Source organism: Emys orbicularis, chromosome 6 (genome assembly GCF_028017835.1).
Source record: "Emys orbicularis isolate rEmyOrb1 chromosome 6, rEmyOrb1.hap1, whole genome shotgun sequence".
Taxonomy (NCBI): domain Eukaryota; kingdom Metazoa; phylum Chordata; order Testudines; family Emydidae; genus Emys; species Emys orbicularis.
Window position 1 is genome coordinate 3994597 of NC_088688.1, and position 22292 is coordinate 4016888.

The window sequence follows — 22292 nt, forward strand, 5'->3', positions numbered from 1 at the left end:
TCCTCTAATTTGTCTAGGTCCCTCTGTATCCGATCCCTACCCTCCAGCGTATCTACCACTCCTCCCAATTTAATGTCATCTGCAAACTTGCTGAGGGTGCAGTCCACACCATCCACCAGATCATTAATGAAGATATTGAACAAAACCGGCCCCAGGACCGACCCTTGGGGCACTCTGCTTGAAACCGGCTGCCAACTAGACATGGAGCCATTGACCACTACCCATTGAGCCCGACAATCTAGCCAGCTTTCTATCCACCGTATAGTCCATTCATCCAGCCCATACGTCTTTAACTTGCTGGCAAGAATGCTGTGGGAGACCGTATCAAAAGCTTTGCTAAAGTCAAGGAATAACACATCCACTGCTTTCCCCTCATCCACAGACCCAGTTATCTCATCAAGCCTAGGACTTGGGACCGCTGGGCTCAGTTCCCTTCTCTGCCACAGACTGATTGCATGACCTTTGACTAGTCACTTAGCCTCAGTTCCGCATCTCTAAAATGGGGATGATAATGCTTCCGTAGCTCACATGGTTGTTGTGCGGATAAATACGTTACAGACGGTGCAGCACTTTGAGATCTAATGAAAAGAGCGAGGCGTTGTTATAAATCTTAAACGGCTTAGATAATAAAGCCTTTGTTATCACAAATAAAGCAATGTATATTTCATCACAACATAACAACCCATGGATTTATTTTATGTATTATTTTCATTAAATTGTTTTAGGTAACTAAATATGTTCTTGTAATGGGTGCTTTTAAATGTGGAATATCATTACTGTATTTATCAACTGACAGTGGCATCCTTTGGTAAAGTACTTATAATTTCTGTTTCTTGAGAATAATGCCGCTTAATGGAGTGTAAAACAGTATTGATGTATGATAAAATTATTTATGTACGTGGACTTGCGTCCGAAGTTAGATCAATATGTGGTGTCAATGTGTACAGTTATCATTTTTATGTTTCTTTTTCCAAAAGAGCTGTGTGGTTAGCCTATATTTTGAGATTATTGATGAAAGAATAGTATTTGTTTTGAAAAGCCAGTGTTTCAGGATAGGTTCATTTTTAATGGCCTGTAATTCAAAAACAGTTTTTAATAAATTTTCTGTATCCTTTACAGACACATTCTCCTTTGTGTTCAGAATAAATATGGCAATCTTCAGAACCAACTACTTTGGTTAAGCCCAAAGTTTAGGGGTGCTAAAATAGAAGCTAAACAAGGAAGCGGCTGGGAACTAGAGCTGCTTTAAAAAAAATGGGGAAAATAATTTCATTAAAAGTTTTTTCAATTTTTTCTCCCTTATTTCCAAATGTTGAAATATTGAAAAATTTTGCCCAGGGGGAAAAAAAAAGCTGGGTGTAATGACTAAAATATGCTTGAATTTTTTTCCCATTTCCCCCCCCCCCCCCCCGAATATTTCAAAATCTTTTTTTTTTTTTTTTTTTGAAATTTCAAAATTATAATAAAAAACCAGTCTCGGTTATGGAGACACCACGAGCCACGTTTCAGTTCACCTCTCCTGGAGTACGACCCGCTGCTCTGTCATTCTCAGGACTCATCGATTCTAAGGTCAGGAGGGACCATTCTGATCCTCTAGTCTGGCTTCCTGTAGAACACAGACCAGAGAACTTTCCGGCATTAATTCCTGTTTGAACTAGACTCTAGTGCCTTCCGCTAGTCCATCTTGCCTACCCCTAGTGTAACATAGGTATCCTTCAGTCCGCCAGTGTGGCAACTGATTTTAATGATGGATTGAATGTTTTTTAGCAGTTCAGTCATTTCCTGCTTAAGCTCCCGGAGAACCCTTGGTTTTATGACTCGTTACTCTTTAATTTGTCAGGGTTTGTTCCAGCAGCTCCTCTTTTGCCGCTGTAGAAATCCATGGTATGCCCAGATCTTGAATACTGCGTGCAGATGTGGTCGCCCCATCTCAAAAAAGATATATTGGAATTGGCAAAGGTACAGAAAAGGGCAACAAAAATGATTGGGATATGGAACAGCTTCCATGTGAGGAGAGATTAATAAGATTGGGACTTTTCAGCTTGGAAAAGAGACGACTAAGGGGGGAAATGATAGAGGTCTATAAAATCATGACTGGTGTGGAGAAAGTAAATAAGGAAGTGTTATTTACTCCTTCTCATAACACAAGAACTAGGGGTCACCCAATGAAATAGGCAGTGGGTTTAAAACAAGCAAAAGGAAGTATTTTTTCACACAATGCACAGTCAACCTGTGGAACTCCTTGCCAGAGGATGTTATGAAGGCCAGGACTATAGCAGGGTTCAAAAAAGAACTAGATAAATTCATGGAGGATAGGTCCATCGATGGCGATTTGCCAGGATGGGCAGGGATGGTGTCCCTAGCCTCTATTTGCCAGAAGCTGGGAATGGGCGACAGGGGATGGATCACTTGATGATTCCCTGTTCTGTTCTTTTCCTCTGGGGCACCTGGCATTGGCTACTGTCGGAAGACAGGATACTGGACTAGATGGACCTTTGGTCTGACCCAGTAGGGCCATTCTTATGTGGCTTATGCATCTTATGTGACTGCTTGGTCTCTGAAAGTGCCTCATTTTTATTACCTGAAAAGAGCGCGTCCCAATTAGATGTATCTCCAACATCCTCGGTGGCGAAAGGGGATGCAGAGAGATTGGGGGGAGGGGTGGCTTGAAGTGAGTCTGTGTATATGTGTGTATGTCATAGTGTGTGCACATGGGTGTGTGTTTGAAAGAGATGTTGATTGGGTGCTATTTTTTCAAATATTATCATTTATTTTTACTTGTATTACCAAAGTACCTACGAGCCCCCATCATGGACCACGACCCATGGTGCTAGGCGCTGTACAAACACAGCCATGGACCACGACCCAGGGTGCTAGGCGCTGTACAAACACAGATCAAGACAGTCCCTTCCCCAGAGAGCTGACAATTTAAGACAAGAGACAACAGCTGGATACAGACAGATGGGGAAGTGCTAGGAAACAATGAAATAATATTGCTCAGCACAATAGGCAGTGGTCTCAGTCCACCAGCAGTCTGTTGTCAAGTTGTTGTTGGGTTCTTTGAAGGCATAACAGCAAAGCAGAGTTTTAAGGAGGGTCTTGAGAGTGGCTAATGAGTTAGTTTTGTGGATGTTTATGGGGAGCATCTCCCAAGTGTGAGGGGCAACATGGGAGAAGGCATGAAGGGGCTTGTTTGAAGGGCCTTGAAAGTGAAGGCCGGGAGCTTATGTTTGATACAATAGAGAAGAGGGAGCCAGTGGAGGGCTGCAAAGATGAGGGTGACGTGGTCAAAGCAACAGGCTAGTAGAATGACCTTCACAGCGGCCTTCTGGATGCATGAGTTGGGCAAGACTGCATTCATCAAGGCCACACCCAAGGATGTTGCAGGGAATCAAGACGCAAGTTATGAGAGCCGGGATAAGAGTTTTAGCCGTGTGGGAGGAGAGGAAAAGTTGTATGTTAGAGGTGTAATGCAGAAAGAATCTGCAAGACTTCGATACAGCTTGGATGCAAGGACGTAGAGAGGGGTCTGTGTTCGAGATGACACCCAGGTTCCAGGCAGGATGGTGGTGTTGTCCATGGCGATGGAGAAAGGAAATATCAGGGAGGGTTTGGGGGGGAAGATAATAGCTCTGTTTTTGCCATGTTGAGTTTGAGCTGCCAGCTGGACATGCCTAGGAGCTGTCAGAGAGACAGGCTAAGATTTTAGATGGGCCGAAAGAGACGGGTCTGTAGCAGAGAGGTGGATCCGAGAGACCTCAGCCTAGAGCTGGTAGCTGAATGTGTGTTTGCGGATGAGATTACCCAGAGATAAGGTGTGGCGGGAGAAGAGAAGGGGAATAAAGACAGAGCCCTGTGGCACCCCCACAGAAAGCTGAAGGGGGAGATGAGAAGGATCCTCTGCAGGACATGCTCTCTTCTCTCATTTTCTTCAATAACTAGGATGAAGACAGATGAGGTCATTGGATCTATACAGGCAGATTTGGCCTCTGTTTTATATTTACTAGGACTGCATTAGTTATGAATAATGGCTGGTCAAACTACTCGCGCTGAGCAATTTATCCACTGCATTTGGCCCTGTTTTCTGTCTGAATTGTCTGCCAACCAGTCCCGATTTTTAAAATCCATTTATTATTTGCAGTTGTTCGCTCAATAGTGTTTACAAATGTATTTGGGCCTCTGGGTTTTCGGGAATTGGGTATTAACTAGTTAGATTCCACTGGTCTAGCTCAGGGTCGCCAAAGTCACATGGAGTGATGTCTTGTCTCAAATTGGAGACGCTAACCTTTAGAAACAGGAGCAGTGCTATCAGTGTGTGAATTGCCCTGAAAAAAGGAGCCCCTCTAAACAGAGAGACCTCGAAGGCAAGAAGGCCTAGGACATTAAAAGATATTTATTTTGTATGTTCCTCTTGTCCTCCTTTTGCCTAAGGGAAATCATTCTGTTTGGCTACACGCACACAGATCCCAACTTTTAAAATATATTGGTTCCTTCCTGACTCATGGGGAGAGAGGAACTAATCCAAATTGTTTGGCTGTCTAGCAGACTTTACATCCAGTTTTAACTTGTCACATTCCGACCAAGTAACCATGGATATATAGATGGTGGCTGAGTCCAGAACAAATATCCACATTCATGTATGGATAGCTGTGTTCTCACAAGTAAGTTCCCTCTCCCCAAGCTTTGATGCACAAAAAAACAGTTGCCCAAATGTTTGTGGAGAAGTGAACAATACCCCATGCATGGTGAAAACAAATCACGAGTCGGTTTTCGTCCACCCTTTGCCCGGCTCTGCTGGAGATGTGCAGTGCTCTCTGTTGTTTTCTGGTGTGTTTCATTTTTGATCGGGGTGTATGCGAGATGCTTTTTTACCAGGGTGGATTTTAAGTTTTTCTTATGAGACTGTTCAAACTCTGTGATACCTCAAAGGGATGCTGTCAAGCTAAAATTCACATGGGCCAGATCTTGAAATCCAAATGATATTACTCAGGTAAAACTCCAGTTGACTTCAGGGAGAGTTTTCATGCATTAGAACATAAGGTTTGGGCCAGTATGTTTTTAAGAAATTTCTTTCCACTCATGATGCCTAAGATAATTAAACAGTAAGAACGATAGGATAATAAGCTATAAAATGGGGACATATCAATTGGAAGTGACAGAGGAGGAGAAAGACCTGGGCGTATTGGTTGATCACAGGATGACTATGTGCCACCAATGTGATGCGGCTGTGAAAAAGGCTAATGCCGCCCTAGGATACATCAGGCGAGGTATTTCCAGTAGACAGAGAAGTGTTAGTACCATTATACGAGGCACAGGGGAGACCTCATCTGGAATACTGTGTGCAGCTCTGGTCTTCTGTGTTTAAGAAAGATGAATTCAACCTGGAACAGATGCAGAGAGAGGCTACTGGGATGATCCGAGGAATGGAAAACCTATCTTATGAGAGGAGACTAAAGAGCTTGGCTTGTTTAGCCTAACCACACGAAGGCTGAGAGGAGATATGATTGCTCTCTATAACTACATCAGGGAGGAAGAGAAGTTATTGGAGTTAAGCACCACTGTGGACACAAGAACAAATGGATAGAAACTGGCCATCAACAAGATTAGGCTTGAAATTAGGTGAAGGTTTCTAACCATCAGAGGAGTGAAGTTCTGGAACAGCCTTCCAAGAGGAGCAGTGGGGGCAAAAAACCTAACTGGCTTGAAGACTGAGCTTGATAAGTTTATGGAGGGGACGGTATGATGGGACTGCCTACAATGGCATGTAGCCGATCTGCGACTGCTAGCAACAAATATCTCCAGCGACCGACCTGAGATGGGACACGAGATGGGGAGGGCTCTGAGTTACTACAGAGAATTCTTTCCCAGGTGTCTGGCTGGTGGGTCTCTCCCACATGCTCAGGGTCTAACTCATCGCCATATTTGGGGTTGGGAAGGAATTTTCCCCCAGGTCAGATTGGCAGAGACCCTGCGGGTTTTTTGCCTTCCTCTGCAGCACGCGGCACAGGTCACTTGCAGGTTTAAACTAGTGTAAATGGTGGATTCTCTGTCACTTGAAGTCTATAAATCATGATTTGCGGACTTCAGTAACTCAGCCAGAGGTTAGGGGTCTGTTACAGCAGTGGAGGGGGGCGTGAGGTTCTGTGGCCTGGAGTGTGCAGGAGGTCATGATGGTCCCTTAAAGTCTATGAGTCTATTGTTTTTACCAAGTCTTTACTTACTTACAAATATAAGTGGAATTTTCCTCTCAAAACTGTGCAGTAGGACGTGATGTTATCCACATTTTACAGATGGGGAAACTGAGGCATAGAGCGATGAAGTGACTTGACCAAGGTCACACGGGGAGTCAGTGGCAGAGGCAGGAATTGAAGATCTCCTGCATCTCAGTAAGTACCTGAAGCACAAGACCAGCCTTCTGTCATTTGTTGATTTTCAGTCACCATGGGCAATGAAAATTAGACCAGTCAGTCATACGTTTCATTGTCCAGTCAGAGTCTTGTGCTGGATCTTCTGGGCTGGGACAGTGGGGCCGTGCACAACCGTTTCCTATGGACATGCCACCTGTCCATTGGCAACACCCCCTGCACCATAGGTCGAGGGGTGGCGCAACAGTCACTGTGGTGGCAATACAATACCCAAAAACTCCCAGTTGGAAATCCCCAACTGTCCAGAGGCAGGAGTTCTTGTCAGGCCCATTTACGGTGCATGGAGACTAGCCATTGAGATTGGGCGGGGGGGCAGTGTTCAGAGAACAGCTGGTACTGGTAAACAATGCCTTCCCCTCCCTATTGTGTCTTGGGGATCCACCATCTTAGTGCAGGAGGCCTGGAGCCTCTATGTGGAATATGCAGCTGGACACTTAGCCCCAAGCCCCATCAACCTGATGCCTAAAGTCCTTGCTCGGCTTGTAAGAACATCAGAACGGCCATACTGGGTCTGACCAATGGTCCATCTAGCCCAGTGTCCTGTCTTGTACTTGGTGGAACTCCCGTTGAGTGGGTAAGAACCGAGTGATGATGTCAGGCTTTCTGCCTGACGATCCTTCCGTATGCCCAGCTGCCTGTTTTCCACGTGCAGTTTAGGAGCATCCCATGGAAAAGGGAGCACTGAGAATCTGACACGGCATGGGTCACACTCTGTCCTCAGTTCCATCAACAAGCCGACAGGTCAGAGTGGCCATGAATTTCCTTCTTTTGACTCTTACACTGATATTTATCAAGTGTTATGTGGCTCTCCTTCGTTTGCTCAGTGCAGCCCTTGCCTTTGCTGGAAGGGGCTCAGATACTATGATAAAGAGCACGGTACAGGAACGTGAATAAATCAGAGAGACTTCTCCCTGTTCTCCACCAAGTCATCCGCTGAGCCAGGACTAAACTCTGGATTATCTTTCTCACTCCAGCAGGAGGGCTGGATAGGGACACGTTCTTTCAGAAGCTTTCCAAAGTCGTTTCATGCCAGCCTCAGCTGCTTCTGAATCAGGTTAATCAAAGTCAACACTAGAGCAGGTCAAAACATTTAGAATGTCTTTTATTTTTTTAATTTCAAATATTTGGAAAATTTCACCCATTCTATCAACTGGCCAGAAAATAGCATTGCCCTGCTCCCCCCTTATCCCCTTTCCCCTGGAAAAAGTGTGTTAGATTTTTGATGGAAGTTTTTGGCTAGCTTTGCTTGGCACAATTTTGGAAAATCCAGTCTGAAATCAGCCACAAAATCTTCTGGCTCGCTTTCAGATTTTGGCAGTTGACAGATCCCTAGGTAGCTTAATTATTTTGTACTAACTGGGCACCATGGGAGTAATGGTTTCTTCAAAGGCTAGATTCATTTGATGGCAACAGAGGTACTGCTGGACAATGCCATGTGGGTCGTGGGTGCTAGCTCAGATTTTGCGCATGTGTGTGCAGGCACATCTAAATATGCCTGTAACAGGCTGACAGCGTTTGTCTGAAGCATCCCATTTATACCACCTGCTTAGAAGGGAGGTTGGAGGAAGATGATAGGATCTAGGGTGTGGGCTGAGCAGTCTGGAGGGAGGAATCTGGGTGCGACCAGCCTGGGAAGAAGGGCGGAGTTTAACTTTATAGAATCAGAGAAATGTACATCTGGAAGGGCTTTGAAAGGTCCAGTTCCCTGGCGCTGATGCAGGACAAAGGAAATCTAGACCATCCCTGGCAGGTGTCTGACTAATTTGTGCTTAAAAACCTCCAGTGATGGAGATTCCACAACCTCTCCTGGAAGTCTGTTCCAGAGTTTAACTGCTCTTAGTGTTAGAAAAATTGTTCATAATCTCTAACCTAAATCTCTCTTGCTGCAGATTGAGCCCATTACTTCTTGTCCTACCTTCAGTGGACTGGAGAACAATTGATCACTGTTCTCTCGGTAACAGCCCTTCATGTATTATCAGTTCCTCCCCCCCACTAAAATGCTTCTCCAAAGTGCTTGCAGACCCTGCCAGGCTGGTGCTATTGGCTGATTTGATAAGCACACTCTCCACTCCATCATCCACAGCATTAATGGAAATTTGAATAGTACCAGATCCTTCCAGAACTCCGCATGATATGTCCTCCATATTTGAATGCAAACCATTGATACTTAGTCTTTGAGTAGGGTCTTTCAACCAGTTATGCTCCCACCTTATAGTAATTTTATCTAGATCCCTTTTCCCTAGTTTACTTTTGGAAATGTCACATGGGACTGTGTCAAAAGTCTTCGGGAAATCAAGATCTCTCATGTTTGCTGCTTCCCCCCATCCACTCGGTCAGTAATCCTATCAAAGAAGAAAACTAGGTTGCTTTGGCATGATTTCATCTTGACAAATCCATATTGGCTATTTTTTATCTCCCTATTATCCTCTACAAACTGATTGCTTAATAACTTGGTCCAGTATCTTTCCAGATGTCCAAGTGAGACTGACGGGTTTGTAATTCCATGTGGTCTGTCGTGGTAATTGTTCTAGTTGCTGATTCCCAACATGTTGTGTTATTGCTAATTTCTGTATGACTAAAACTGAAGCCCCAAGAAGGGGGGGAGAGTTTGGACTCTCTCTTTGATGTGTTGATTGGGTTTGAGAACAGTTTGGGAAGGGCACCTAGCCACAATTGATCTAGAACAGCGTTCTCAACCCGGGGTCTGTGGCCCCCTGGGGGACCGCAAGCAGGTTTCCGGGGTTTCGCCAAAATAAACCGGGCTTCAGTGGTGCGGCTCGGGTTTCGGCTTCTGCCCCAGACGGCTCGGAGCGGGAGCGCCACCTCCACCCCCTGACTCATCTCAGCGGGCCACGCAGCCTGTAGGTCAGCACCGGCGACAAGGTTCACACCGAGTAAGTAAAACAAAAATAATACTCACTTTTTGATTTTTGTACCTAGTTCCTATCAAAAAGAAAAGGATGATATATGTATGTGTGTTTAACTGTATAACGATCAATTTAATACAGCTTTCACTCTACTGGCTCTGCAGAAAAACTGTTGTTGTGGCACAGGTGGGCCGTGGAGTTTTTATAGCATATTGCGGGGGCCTGGGAAAGAAAAAAGTTGAGAATCCCTGACCTAGAGGCAGCTCTGGGGCTTTGATGTGTTGGTTGTTTGCTCAGCCCTATGCTTTCTTCCTGGACTCCATATCTCTGTCGCTCTGGGTCATTCCCAGAGCTGCTCCTCTCCAGTCATTCCTTGAAGCCACGGTTTCCAAACCGGCGCCAAGGCAGAACGGGGATTAGTCGCTTTGTTGGGTAACTAAGGAGAACCACGAACGTGTCCTAGTGGACAGAAAAGAGCTGCACAGTATCACACCACTTCTTCTCCTTATTTACCTTGACAGCAGCAGAGATGCGCTAGGCACCTTCCAGGTAAATAAGACATGCCTCTTGTCCTGAAAAGTTTCAATAGCAATGCGTTGGTGTAGTGGATGGGCAACTGGACTAGGACTTGGGAGAACTGGGCCCGCTGCTACCTTTGCCATGGACCTGCTTTGTGATCTCTGGGCCCCTCCCATTCTTGGTCTGTCTTGTCTATTGAGATGTTGAGCTCTTCTGGGCACAGGCTGGCTCTCTCTATGTTTATGGGGAGCACCTCGCGTGACGGGGCTAGAGGTGGTAGAATTTTATTTTTTATGAAAAAAAATTCTTAAAAAAATCAGGGGTCTCGCAGTTCAGTATAAATCATAGAATCATAGAATATCGGAGTTGGAAGGGACCTCAGGAGATCATCTAGTCCAATCCCCTGCTCAAAGCAGGACCAATCGCCAACTAAATCATCCCAGACAGGGCTTTGTCAAGCCTGACCTTAAAAACCTCTAAGGAAGGAGATTCCACCACCTCCCTAGGTAACCCATTCCAGTGCTTCACCACCCTCCTAGTGAACTAGTGTTTCCTAATATCCAACCTAAACCTTCCCCACTGCAACTTGAGACCATTATTCCTTGTTCTGTCATCTGCCACCAGAGAACAGCCAAGCTCCATCCTCTTTGGAACCCCCCTTCAGGTAGTTGAAAGCAGCTATCAAATCCCCCCTCACTCTTCTCTTCTGCAGACTAAACAATCCCAGTTCCCTCAGCCTCTCCTCATAAGTCATGAGCTCCAGCCCCCTAATCATTTTTGTTGCCCTCCGCTGGACTCTTTCCAATTTTTCCACATCCTTCTTGTAGTGTGGGGCCCAAAACTGGACACAGTACTCCAGATGAGGCCTCACCAATGTCGAATGGAGGGGAATGATCATGTCCCTCAATCTGCTGGCAATGCCCCAATTTATACAGCCCAAAATGCAATTAGCTTTCTTGGCAACAAGGGCACACTGTTGACTCTTATCCAGCTTCTCGTCCACTGTGACTCCTAGGTCCTTTTCTGCAGAACTGCTGCCTAGCCACTCGGTCCCTAGTCTGTAGCAGTGCATGGGATTCTTCCGTCCTAAGTGCAGGACTCTGCACTTGTCCTTGTTGAACCTCATCAGATTTCTTTTGGCCCAATCCTCTAATTTGTCTAGGTCACTGTGGTATCCTATCCCTACCCTCCAGTGTATCTACCACTCCTCCCAGTTTAGTGTCATCTGCAAACTTGCTGAGGGTGCAATCCATGCCATCCTCCAGATCATTAATGAGAGATTAAAGAGGCTAGTTTAACAACAGTTTGGAAAAGAGGAGACTAAGGGGGGATATGATAAAGGTATATAAAATCATGAGTGATGTGGAGAAAGTAGATAAGGAAAAGTTATTTACTTATTCCCATAATACAAGAACTAGGGGTCACCAAATGAAATTAATAGGCAGCAGGTTTAAAACAAATAAAAGGAAGTTCTTCTTCACACAGCGCACAGTCAACCTGTGGAACTCCTTACCTGAGGAGGTGGTGAAGGCTAGGACTATAACAGCGTTTAAAAGAGAACTGAATAAATTCATGAAGGTTAAGTCCATTAATGGCTATTAGCCAGGATGGGTAAAGAATGGTGTCCCTAGCCTCTGTTTGTCAGAGGTTGGAGATGGATGGCAGGAGAGAGATCACTTGATTACCTGTTAGGTTCACTCCCTCTGGGGCACCTGGCATTGGTCACTGTCGGTAGACAGGATACTGGGCTAGATGGACCTTTGGTCTGACCCAGTACGGCCGTTCTTATGTTCTTATGTTCTAATGAAGATACTGAACAAAGCCGGCCTCAGGACCGACCCTTGGGGCACCCCACTTGATACCGGCTGCCAACTAGACATGGAGCCATTGATCACTACCCATTGAGCCCGACAATCTAGCCAGCTTTCTATCCACCTTATAGTCCATTCATCCAGCCCATACTTCTTTAACTTGCTGGCAAGAATGCTGTGGGAGACCGTATCAAAAGCTTTGCTAAAGTCAAGGAATAACACATCCACTGCTTTCCCCTCATCCACAGAGCCAGTTATCTCCTCATAGAAGGCAATTAGATTACTCAGGCTTGACTTGCCCTTGGTGAATCCATGCTGACTGTTCCTGATCACTTTCCTCTCCTCTAAGTGCTTCAGAATTGATTCCTTGAGGACCTGCTCCATGATTTTTCCAGGGACTGAGGTGAGGCTGACTGGCCTGTAGTTTCCGGGATCCTCCTCCTTCCCTTTTTTAAAGATGGGCACTACATTAGCCTTTTTCCAGTCATCCAGGCCCTCCCCCGATCGCCATGAGTTTTCAAAGATAATGGCCAATGGCTCTGCAATCACATCCGCCAACTCCTCTAGCACCCTCGGATGCAGCGCATCCGGCCCCATGGACTTGTGCTCATCCACCTTTCCTAAATAGTCCTGAAACACTTCTTTCTCCACAGAGGGCTTTCTCCACCTCCTCTCCATGCTGTGCTGCCCAGTGCAGCAGTCTGGGAGCTGACCTTGTTTGTGAAGACAGAGGCAAAAAAAGCATTGAGTACGTTAGCTTTTTCCACATCCTCTGTCACTAGGTTGCCTCCCTCATTCAGTAAGGGGCCCACACTTTCCTTGACTTTCTTGTTGCTAACATACCTGAAGAAACCCTTCTTGTTACTCTTAACATCTCTTGCTAGCTGCAACTCCAAGTGTGATTTGGCCTTCCTGATTTCACTCCTGCATGCCTGAGCAATATTTTTATACTCCTCCCTGGTCATTTGTCCAATCTTCCATTTCTTGTAAGCTTCTTTATTATGCTTAAGATCAGCAAGGATTTCACTGTTAAGCCAAGCTGGTCGCCTGCCATATTTACTATTCTTTCTACCCATCGGGATGGTTTGTTCCTGCAACCTCAATAAGGATTCTTTAAAATACAGCCAGCTCTCCTGGAGCTGCACTTATATCTCACCGCACCCCTTTTTTGGTCCAGCAAGGGCCCCCACTCTAGATTCCCAGCTTTTCAGCCACCACGTCTCTTGGGTAAGGATCTGTGTCTCTCTCCCTCCTGAATGGGGTTTGTCCAGGGTGCACAGTTCCTTGCCTACCCTGATATTCCCAGTCGGCCAGACAGGTTTGCTTTCTCTCCCGAGACTATGAATAGCATAATTGTCCACAGTGACAAGTTACCACACAGCTCTTTCTAAGCAAGCCCGTTTGTTCTTAAGGTGGAAATGTTACAGAGAAAACAGGTTACAAACAACAAAAGAACCTATGCCTAAGCTGAAAAAGTTTTCCACAGGTCACCACAACTCCTACCTCAGCCCTCTGGTTGGTGTCAGTCCTTTGAAACCCACAACTGGGTTTTGCCCATGGTTACAAGTTCAGAAATGTCTCAGATTCAGAACCAGAACAATCGTGAATAGATCAGTCTTTCTTTTAAGCAGTCTGGACCACTGATTTTGGCCCATGTAACCGGTGATCAGCAGATAATGGCCTGCTCTACAGGGCATAGCTCCAAGGACTGGGTTTTTGTAAACCAGAATTTGCATTCTCTTCCTCCTAAAAATTCCCCAGGAACACTTAATCACAGCCCATTCTTGTCTGGCACATTGTTCAATATTGTCCTTTGAAGCCCCAGGTCTCTCATCTGTCGTATCTCCCCCCTCGAGAGGTTACGTACAATCTCGGCCCACGATAACACACACATACACCATTCATTTAATATAATGGACCACAAAGATACTTAAACTGATTTCAATAAGATCTGCCAAGGATATGGCAGGAAATTGCCATTACTGTGATGGGGGGTGGCAGGGGATGAAAATGATTTTTTCACAAATTCATTTTTGATTAAAACATTCACGTTTTTGTCAACCTTTCTCCTCCCGCCCCCCCCCCCCCCCAAACCCTCACAAATGTAACGTGTTTTTTGGGGGGGAGGGTTGATAAAACCCTGAAATATTTTGTGGATTTGACAAAAAAATTATTTCCTGACCAGCATTAGTTGACGCCTCTACGCACTGCTGTGCTATAAACAAGAAATAATAATCAAAGGGACTGATCTAACCCTAACTTACTGAACACATGATTGAGATCAAGAACATTGAAAGGCGAGGATTGTGTACTGGGATTCTTTAAGAACGGGTAGTGATAAATGAAAGCTGTACTCTGGAAATCAGGGGTCCGTCAATGCATTCCCGTTTTTTAACAATTTTTTGAGTGTTATTCTCTAACCACAAGGAATAGCCTGAGTAATTTCTCCAGTGGAGACCCAGGAAGGGCTCATAACGCACGTCAGATATCGGTGGGATGAAATAAGCAATCTGAGTAGTGGTGACTTAGAAAGAGAGAGAAATATTTCCGTAGAGTGCTGTCTTGTGTGAGCATGGCTGGGGGATCTGGAGTTGTATCATCTAAGGATGAGAGAAGTCAGGGAAATGGAAGATGACTGAAACCTTTACTGCCGGAGCTATTTCTTTAAAAAAACAAAAATAAAACCCACACCTACACGCCACTCTCATCCCCTTAGCTGTACGCCTGGAGCCAAGGGGAGAGAGAAATTGGTCAAGAGCCTCCGGAGGTCCATACAAAGAGTCAAAAAACAGTAGTCTGCAGAGGAAAAGCAGTTGACTTGGCAGGTCTGGCTGTTCATTGAGGAGTTATTGCTTTGAAAGGCATAGACAGATCCGTTGGGAGTCATAGAGGAGTTGTTACTGGGGCTGGAAGTTATGATGGAGAATTGCAGTGAAGGATACGGAAACTCTTATAGAAGCTGCAGTAAAGCTAGATGAACCGGCGAATCTATCTACCCAAGTACCCACAACTCGCATTGAAATCCTCTTGAAACAATCATACACATTTAGCAAAGGTAATAGATTTTGACCTGGAAAACTCAGCATGTGTCTGCTTCGTGCCTCCCACCTCTTGCCTGATACCCTGCTGTATATTGAGGCTTTTCCCGGTCATCAAAGGTCCTACAGAAAATGTGACTTTGGGAAACTTAATCAGTGTCACAGAGTGTAGACCTTATATTTAGCTGTGACACTGGGATTAAGTTTCCCAGACCTGCAGAAGAGCTCTGTGTAAGCTCGAAAGCTGGTCTCTCTCACCAACAGAAGTTAGTCCAGTAAAAGATATTACCTCACCCACCTTGTCTCTCCAATATCCTGGGATTGACACAGCTACAACTACACTGCATGCAGGGAAACTTTCCCATGAACTATCCCCCCCTGAAAAGTCTTTTGAAGAGCAATTAGGAGCATAAATGCAAATTGCAAAAAAACAAAAAAAAATATTTTCGTATATCAACAAGAAGCCTGGGATAGAATCAGTGGGTGTTAATTGTTTCATTCAAAAGAACTCCCACGTCTCTAGCTCTTGTGGTTACAAAGAAAACCTTCTAAATGTGAAGAGAAGGTGACTGATACAGAGATGTCTGCCTGAATCTGTAGAGAGCCTAGAGTCACCACTCTAGGTGACTCACGAAGCTTTCACCCACGAAAGCTTATGCTCCAATACATCTGTTAGTCTTAAAGGTGCCACAGGACTCTCTGTTGCTTTTTACAGAGTCACCACTGTGGTCGCCAACTCTGACGCTGATACGTTGAGTGGCCATGTTGCTCCTTATTTCACTTCTCATCGTAGCATGAAGAAAGCAGAGGAAGTGCCATGTTTGGAAGCATGTTCTAAGATGGGAAAGGAGGAAGTGAGGAAGGAGCATGCAGGACTGCAGGGGGTGAAGAGATGTACAGGTGTTTATCCATATCTGGCGGGACGCCAGTGTGTGAGGGGACAGCACGACTGGTTTCATTTTCCAGAAGTGATGGTCTTCTTTCGAGGGTTTGGGGAACACTGACCTAAATGATCCTAGAGACACAAGGTGGGGGAGGTGATATCTTTTATTGGACCAGCTTCTGTTGGCGAGAGAAATATTTCCAATAAAAGACATTATTCACCTGCCTTGTCTCTCTAATATCTGGGGACCGACATGCCTACAACAACGCTGCATGCTAAATGATCCTAGTCAGAGAGAAACCACCATGGCTACTGCGTAGGAAAACTGTGCCTCACTAATCTAGTAGAATTTTTGATTGTGTCAGTAAGAGTGTTTTTTCTTTCCTCCGCCATGGCTCTGCCTGGAGGGTAGGGCCCTCATTTCAGGCTCCTGAGCCGCTCAGATGTAGAGCTGGGGGAGAATGGAATTTCTGCCCCACAGGAAATACCCAGATTTTGAAATTTTGTCCTGAATTGGAGCGAAAAGTTGAAATCTTGGACTTCTTTGTGAGATGAAATGTTATGAAATATTTTATTTAATTTTCTCAAAACACTTCTATATTATATTTATATTATATTATAAAGTCAAAACGAAACATGTTAGTTTCCCTAATTGCTAAGTCCCCGTGAAAGGTATCAATTTTGTCAGATCATAGAGCCACAGGGTTAGAAGGGACCACAAGGGCCATCTAGTCTAACCCCGTGCCGAGATGCGTTTTCCAATGGGAAGCTGCTCTGTCAGGGGAATTGCAGTCCGGGGCGTGAGTCGGGGAGGACGAGAAACGTCCCACACTGGGGCGAAGGAGGACCCTTCCCTTAGGAAGAGCTATGCTACCTGAGTGCATCCTCGTTGATGCACTCTCCCTAGGGACAGGGTTCATTCACAACACCCGGCCCCTTGCTGGGGAGGCTGAGTGGGTGAGCCCGCCGGATGCACTCAGTGCTCTGGGTCTCCTTTGTTGCATTGCAGAACAGGTCGTGGTGGAGCTAAGCGGGGGCTGGGGGCGTGACCTGCACCCCTGGGGCCTTTAGGGGTGTGTGGCACTTTTTCAAGCCTGCCATGCAATTGACAGAAATTTTCATATGGGATGGGAGAGCAAGCCTGCCCTCTGCTCCGCCCTGCCCCCCCCCCCCCGCATACCTCCCACAGAAACGGCTCCTGTCCTGCAAGGCTGGGCTTGGCTCCCCACTCCGGCCATTGCAACCTGGCGCATGGGGTCCCTTGGCGCTGAATCCCTGTGCGCCAGGTCGTAACGCCACTCGCTTCTCAGTCGTCCCTCCATCTTGACGGGGGCGCGGCTGGGCCAAACCTGCATGTGGCTGCGACTCCATGTGCCAGGTCACAATGCCTGGACTGGGGAGCTGGGCCAGCTGCTGGCTCTCCAGCCCTCCCCCAATGACCCATCGCCCTCTCTGCCGGCTGCCAGACCTGGCTCCGCCACTGAGAAAAGGTGCATGAAGGGAGGATGGATGTCCAGCCTCCCCTTTGCTGGGCAAGGGGGGTTGCCTAGCTGCCAAACTCAGGGGCTGGGGCAGGAAGAGGAAAGTGGTTTTTCTAAGCAGACAGCTGGGCTGCGAATGGTGCCTGGTTTTTGACCGGAAAGTCCAGTCGAAAAGGGGACCTGACAGTGTCCGGTCACTGCGGGCGGGGGAGGCGGGGAGGTGCCGGGTCAGCTGGGGCCACCTCCTACCTGCATCGGGCAGCTGCAGCTCCCAGCCCTGGCTCTGCAGGCGAGTCCCTCCTGACCTGGGCAGGGGGGTGGGAGGGGAAAAGCAGTGAGCCACAGGGGAGAGGGTGGAAGAGGAGTGGAGGGGCCTTGGGGAAGAGGCGGTGGGGCAGCGGCAGGGCTTTGGGGAGGAAGAGGTGGGGCAGGGGAGGTTTAAATATTACCAGGTTGGCAACCCTAGAGTGGCGAGAGTCCCCAGAGAGGGTGAGGGGCCTGTGAGGGTGGTGTCTTCCCAAGAGGGCAATGGGGCCATAGCCACCAAAGGTAGTAGCCTGCGTTCTCCCTGCTACTGCCCCTGACCCAGCAAAGCCGGTGTGCTCAGTGCGTAGATAAACCAATTACGCTTGCTAAATACCTGACTCCACCTCGGCTGCTTCGGCCCCATCTGGGAAACCGACCTGCCAGGTGGCAGAATTTGCAGCAAAGCTTCCCGCGGCGAGTGGGTTCTGTTTGCTGCGTCAGGGGTGCATCAGAACCTTGTCGGGCTGACCCCGAGCATTAAAACGTGAACTTTCCATGTTGGCCCCTGAAATCTGCCGCTCCGTTCCTAAGCCTCAGCCCTTCTTTCTGAGGGTGCTGTGGGAGGCCAGGCTGCTCTATCTGTTTCTACACACAAGGTCTAAGCGGCTATCTGTAGGGCGTCTTGGATGATGAATGGAGCCCAGCTCCCATGCTACGTCCCAGCCGCAGTGGCCCGCACAAGTTCATTAGGGTTGCGCCATCACCTGCTCGTTAATTTATTTGTGTATTTTGGACCAAAAAACCAATTGTGCCCGGAGAGATCAATAGCCCAGCCAAGCGTCAAAGTTATTAACTCTCAAACAAAAGCATCGGGGCTGATGGGAAGGAGGACGAATGTCAATTTTCCGTGCAAATGTTATTACAGGGAGCCTTCAAGGAGTGTTTTATTTAGCAAATCAAGGCTATCAGAGGCAGTTATTCCCTCGCCGGGGGAAGGGAGGGGGAGTGGGGAATTGAATTATTTATCTGTTAAGGTGGCCCAATGTAAACATGTAGGTTGAAGGACAATGCTATCAGACCAATTAGGTGGGCATCTAGGACGTGAGCACAGAGGAATAACGTGCCGTTTATGAAAGAGCATCTCTCTCTCTCTCTACCCATCCACAGTTGCGCTTGTCTCTGGTGTGGGCAGTTCTCCTTGGGAAGTCTGAATTTGTGAGAAAGGAAGGGGCTTTTACAGGGCTTTGCATCAACTCTTTTGAAGCCACAGTCCTGGGGAGGTGGGTGGTGAAGGGAAGAGCTCAGTTATGCCTAGCAATGTTCTGGCTGCCGACAACACAGGCAGGACAGAAGCGCCTGAACGCGTGCACTGGCTACTCCTGGGAGAATTCTGTGCCAAAAACCGAAACATTCGGCGCAATTCTGCATGTTTTATCAAAATAACATTATATAATCACGCCAGTTTCAATTATTTTGGTATTTATTTCAAAATACCTGTCAGCAAGTATGTCTGTAACGATACAGACACACACAACAATTCCCCCAGGAGTAGAGTTAAAGAAACCCCTACGACAACCCAGGTCCTGTTTCTCTGCCCCCTCCCGCCAGAGCCCAAATGTGGGGTGCCCCCACAGCCCAGACACCCGCACCTCCTACCCCCCAAAGCCCAGGGATCCAGAGGGAGAAACTGCCTGATGCCAGGTCCCAGGCTTGTGTGGAGTTTCCTGTGTGCCGTCTCCTTCCTTCAGGGCATGCTGAGAACTGCAGCGGTCAGGAACCCCCTTCTCCCTGGCAGTGTCTTCTATTTGCAAACTGGGCTCTGGTTGGTCCAGCAGCCCCTAGTGGCAGCCAGCAGCTCTGCAGCCCATTTCTGTGGTGTGCGGGGGAAGGAAATTCTGCACGCACATTAATTTCTGCGCAAATTCTGCATATGCAGTGTTGCAGAATTCCCCCCGGAGTAATTTGCTACACTGTGTATGGAGATGCAGCCAGCTTTCTCCCCATGCCACCAGCCCCAGATCCCTCCTTTGGGGGATAGGGATGTCTGGCTCCACCTTGGAGATCCTGATGAGGTGCCCCTTATGTGTGAATGAACTGCTAGTAAAAACTGCCTATGCCCATTCTCCTACCCCATCCCTTCCGTGCCCATAGACAAACCGACCTGCAGTCTTGGCCCCGAAGGAAGAAATCAAGATCAATTGCAGATGAAATGAAGCAAATGGCATTTTTATCCTCATCTCTTTATTCTGGGCTGGTGCTTCACGTTGCGTTAGATCTCTTCAGACGTGTCTTTTCTCTTAATGGGGAATGGCGTGTAATTAGGAAGATGGGCCATCCACTGGGGTTCCCCCAGTTTTAAGACCATGCATTAAATCTTAAAAATCAGCCCTTTTCCCTGCGATTTCCAGTGTAGACGACTCACTGTGTAAAATATATGACCAAGGTCAAAGCCGATATTTGAAATCCCAGCTGCGGTAGAGGAGCCAGCTTTGTAGCATATGAAATGTCCTTGGTGCCCGGCCACATCCCGAACGTGCAGCGTGTTTCCTGATCCGGCATCTAACACCGACATGGGGAATGTTTCTTTGTTTATTTCCCCCCAGCCCGGGTTCTCCTATTCCTCAGTCCTGCAAAGAAATTGGTTCTTTTTATTAAGTCTTTGCAACCTGTCACTACAGTGGCCACCAAGGGTGGGTGCTCTTCCCTCTGTTTTAGGTCACAGCCAGGGACCTCAAATAGCGCTCAGCCAGGCTGCAGTTCTGGAAGTTGCCTCTTTCCGATGGGATGTAAATACCCACGTCCTGACCAGCTGTGACAAGGAAAGTTCCCGTGGTACTTCGTGCAAGAGGTCCTGGCGAGATACAAATCTAAGCCGTTAGTGTGGGCCTGCCTAAATCAATTGGATACGGTGTTCTCCGTTGAACTGTTGTTGCGCTGCGCAGCGTTACAGTGCGCAGTTAAACAACTTCCGTGTTCTTTCCCAGAGGTGGCTGCATTGTGGCAGCAGGTGAAAATTCCTGAATCTGAGATCCTGCTTGGGAAATGCGGGTCCCTATATTTGCTTTCTCTCCCTCCTCCCCTCCCCCCCTTAAAGGAAGATCCTTATGACTGACTTGGCACCAAACAGTAGCCCCTTTCCGAAAGTCTCAAAGTGCCTTATAAAGATTGGCAATTGTCTGTGTCTCCATTTTACAGCGGGGAAAACTGAGGCACAGAGCTAGGCAATGCCAATGCCCCCTCCAATGGCGCACACTGACGGGGTACTTAAGGTCATTACAGGGAGAGTGGGCATCTCCCAGAGGCTGAAAAAGGGGCAGCTTAGCACGCCCTTTGGCAAACCCTGCCCCTGTATTGCCTTTGGCTCAGGACTGGCATCGCCAACAAGGACTGCTTGTCCAGGTCTGAAAGGAAAGCTCTGCTCTCTGAGCAGAAAGAGAATACGCCCAGCGTCTCTTATGCTTGCTGGCTCAGCCTTGACAGGAGCAGCCACTGTGCCAGCACAGCAGAGTTATTATTATTATTCTAAGGAACAAGGGAAGCATTCCAAGCAAGGTGTCTGGACGGAGTCTCACTAGCAGGGCTGTCGATCCCGTGGAAATCCAGATCTAGATGGCTGGAAGTTCACATTTCTCCTCTTAGCACAGCATGCCCTCGAGCTCGTCCCAAAGCTTTGCACAGAATACAGGCCTGTCGCCTTTTGGCACTGCATCTTTTCACCTCACGCCGGTTGTCTCATCCCATTGGTAGCCTTGCTTCGGTGCCTGGTGACCTGGCAAGATCATGTCCTGACATGCCGCTGTGGCCTCAGGGAAACATGTCACAACGCTGCCTGTGGTAATTTCAGGGCTCTTGATTTGACTTGCTGTAGAGTTTCCCCCCCGATGCGAAGTTTGGAAACAAGGACAACCCGGGTGATGCGTGGATTGAGGTGCACGCTGCAGGTCACCGTGCTGACGCCTGACCATTTTTGCATGTGCAACTTGGATGCTCCTTTTCTTTGGACATGTTATCCCTGGTGCGACCTTGCCCAGGTGCAGTGGGAGTGAGTGGGACCCACACGGCTACAACAACACTGCACAGTAGAAAGCAGTGACTCTTCTCCACAATCCAGCCTTCTGCTTCCTCAGTAATTCTTCCTAGCTTAGCAAATTTGAGTGTGGCCGCCTCTCCCTATGGGATACAGGGAAGAGAGGCAGCAGGGCAGAGCCCAATGTCTCCTGAGAGCAAAGAGCGATTTTCCCTTAGCAGGGTCCCAGAAAGGATGTACTGGCAGCGCCATGTAACCATCAGACATTTAACAAAACTGTGTGTAGTTATGTCCCCAGCTGAGCTTCTGCCAGTCCCCGTTCTGTTCACCCAAACACTGCCCCAGAGGTAAGTGACTCTGTCCAGCATCCTGGAACAAACCTGCGTTCTTCAGAAATGGATTAATCACAAACGGACCTGTCAGCTCCCAGAGCATAGAGCTCTGTCTCCTGAGCTAAAGGCGAGCTCTCTTAGCTGTAGGAATAATGCCTAGCTCTTATATAGCACTTATAGAAGCTCTCTTATATAGAACTTACATAGCACTTTTCATCAGCAGATCTCAAATTGCTTTGCACAGGGATGGCTGTAGCATTATCCCCATTGTATGGATGGGGAAACTGAGGCACAAGTGAAGTGATTTGCCCAAGGTCACCCAGCAAGCCAGTAGCAAAGCCAGAGATGGACTTTCTGAGTGCCCAGTCCAGTGCTCTGTCCTCTAGACAACATTGTGTTCTCCTCTCTGTGGGCCATTCTGACACACACAGCCTGTACGCGAGCAGCCCCTGAACTGTTATCTTGATTACCGTAATGTTTAGCTTCTGATCAGAACTGCTTTCACACCGCCAGCCAAAGAAAGATAGATTCATAGAATCTTAGGGACCTCGAGAGAGGTCTTCTAGTCCAGTCCCCTGCACTCATGGCAGGATAGGGTTTGCCTGCAAAATTACTAGTATTCTTTGTTTTTTGTTGTAGCAGCACCTTGAGGCTTCAGTCAGG

The 22292-nt window shown here is 47.3% G+C and overlaps 1 protein-coding gene across 1 annotated transcript in view; it reads left to right on the plus strand.

The window, feature by feature from the left end:
- CNTFR (ciliary neurotrophic factor receptor) overlaps positions 1 to 22292 on the plus strand; it is a 359131-nt gene that overhangs the window by 51662 nt on the left and 285177 nt on the right. The gene's annotated exons all lie outside the window — the stretch shown is intronic.